Raw genomic sequence first — 2,436 nt, forward strand, 5'->3', positions numbered from 1 at the left:
AAAGTCAGCACTTTCTGACTTTCCAGGAAATGGCATTCAGGAATCATTAGCCACCAGTCCCTCGGTGGTGAAAACAGATAACCCACTCAGCAAATGCTTGTCTGCTATGGGCTAGAAGTTTGAGTCCACCCTGAGGCACTTCAGAAGAAAAGGCGGGTGATCTACTTTTGAAAACTCAGCCCCTGACAGTCCTACAGAACACAACCCTATCCGACACGTGAGGTCGCCGTGAGCTGCAATTGATTGCCAGCAGTGATACTGGTGCTGACCACAAAAGGAACTAAAGCAGACTTGTGTTCTCTTCTTATTACACAGGGAGATCAGCAAAGAACAGAGGGGTTGAACATCAGCACCAAAATGAAATTTGCCTTTTGATGTGACCATGCAGATTAGAAGAGAACTGAAAAGGTCACCGTCTCTGTGATGCTTTCTCCAACACTACTACCAAAACTGCAAATTCCTTCCCCTCCTCCATGTTTCCGTAAGCACCATTTTACCACTCACATACTATATATCTTACTTTAAGTGCCGATTAGTGCCCCTCTGTAATGGATTGAATTGTGTCCCCCAAAAGTTATGGTCCAAATCCCTGTACTTATAAATATGACCCTATTTGGAGAGAGTTTCTTTTATGTTAATGAAGCCATGCCTGAGTTGGGTGTGTCCTTAACCTACCATTTCTGAGAGATGTCTTGTAAAAAGAGAAGACTAGACACAGAGACACACAACAGAGGAAGATAGATACCACACAAGGATTATTTGCAAGCAAAGGAATATTAAGGGTCTCCAATAGTTACCAGAAACTAGGAGAGAGGTTCACAGAAGGAATTGGCATGGCCAAGACCCCAGGGATGTCACTAGAGCTGGTGTTACCAGTGAGTGCAGTAACTCATGGTGTCACCTTTCTGCCATGGACCTCTTCCTGTACCAGACCACGCAGTATCCTTAGTAATATTTCTTATGAATTCTAATCATAGACTAATATGTAACAAGTATAGTTGTAAATTGCTTACATGTAATGTTTCTTAGATTATAGGAATACTAACAACAAAAGTGTTTTGTAAAATCTGTATACCTTATTCATTACAACATTATTAGTAATTGAGCAAAAGCTTTTTTTATACTTTTCTCCTTCTTTCCTTTAATGACTACTTAATTCTTAAAAAAATGTTATTGACATCAATTCACAAATATTAATTACCACAACATTGCAGCTAAAACATCACAAGATTTGACAAAATATTATTATTATTATTAGGAGCTCTGGTAGCATAGTGCCTAAGGCACTTGACTGCTAACCAGAAGGCTGGTGGTTCAAACCCACCAGCCACTCTTTGAAGGAAGATGGGGCAATCTACTTCCATAGTGATATGCCTCAGAAACCCAAGGAGGGGTCGCTATGAGTCAGGTCTGACTCGACAGCACATAACAACAACAATTATTATTATTATCAGCAGCAGCAGCAACAACATAGCCCATGGAAATGAAACCACATGATATGATGCATCATTGTAATTGGGTAATAATGACAGCTCTGACCAGAGTGCATCAGAAGTCTTGAAAAGTAAATTAGCATGGCATTTTTGCCTTGTAGGTATGTTGATACCTGTAAGCTGGATCTATGAAAAAAATCTATGAAAGATTTTTTGTTGTTGTTATAATTAACTACAGAGATATTTTTATTAATAAATAAATAAATTCCTGCTAAAACACTGCACAAAAATTTCACAGGCAGTCATTTTCGTGTCATGGCCTCTCACAGTGTCACCTGGTATAGTCCACAACCTTGCATCCTCCTAGGGATGCCACTGCAAGACCCTGATTTGGACTGCTAGCTTCCAAAACGGCGACAAAATAAATTTCTGTCCTTTGAAGCTGCCACTTGGTATTTTTTGTTACAGCAGTGCTAGGTAACTACAACCCCACTCTTTGAATATAAGCTGTATGAGGGCAGAGATGTTTGTCTCTTCTGTTTGCTGTGGTATCCACACAGCCTGGCACACAGCAAGATTCAAAAAATATCATCAACTTACTGATGAAACAGTGCAATACTTTCTAGAGACATGGCTCATGGTTATCTAACTCCTCTTGCCTAAGCAGCAGACACCCCTGTTGCTTTCCTGCTTCCACTGGCTCTTGGCTAACCGTGGCCCAACCTCACTCCTCCTGCCCTGGGCATGCCCTTCAGTCAGGTTTCTTAACCTTTTTGAGTTATGGACTCCTCAGCCATCTGGTGAAGCCTATGCATCCCTCCTCAGAATTAGGTTTTCAAATGCATAAAACACATGATTATAAAGGAAGCCTATTAAATCAAAACACAGACTCAGAATATTACAAACCTTTGATATATGTGCTTTCTATTAGTCCATTAGGAGCTCTGGTAGCATAGTGCCTAAGGCACTTGACTGCTAACCAGAAGGCTGGTGGTTCAAACCC

The 2,436-nt window shown here is 40.7% G+C and overlaps 1 protein-coding gene across 1 annotated transcript in view; it reads right to left on the bottom strand.

The window, feature by feature from the left end:
• UMOD (uromodulin) overlaps nucleotides 1-2,436 on the bottom strand; it is a 56,585-nt gene that overhangs the window by 42,213 nt on the left and 11,936 nt on the right. The gene's annotated exons all lie outside the window — the stretch shown is intronic.

This window comes from Orycteropus afer, unplaced genomic scaffold (assembly GCF_000298275.1).
Source record: "Orycteropus afer afer isolate SDZICR_OR568_19922 unplaced genomic scaffold, OryAfe1.0 scaffold00470, whole genome shotgun sequence".
Taxonomy (NCBI): Eukaryota; Metazoa; Chordata; class Mammalia; order Tubulidentata; family Orycteropodidae; genus Orycteropus; species Orycteropus afer.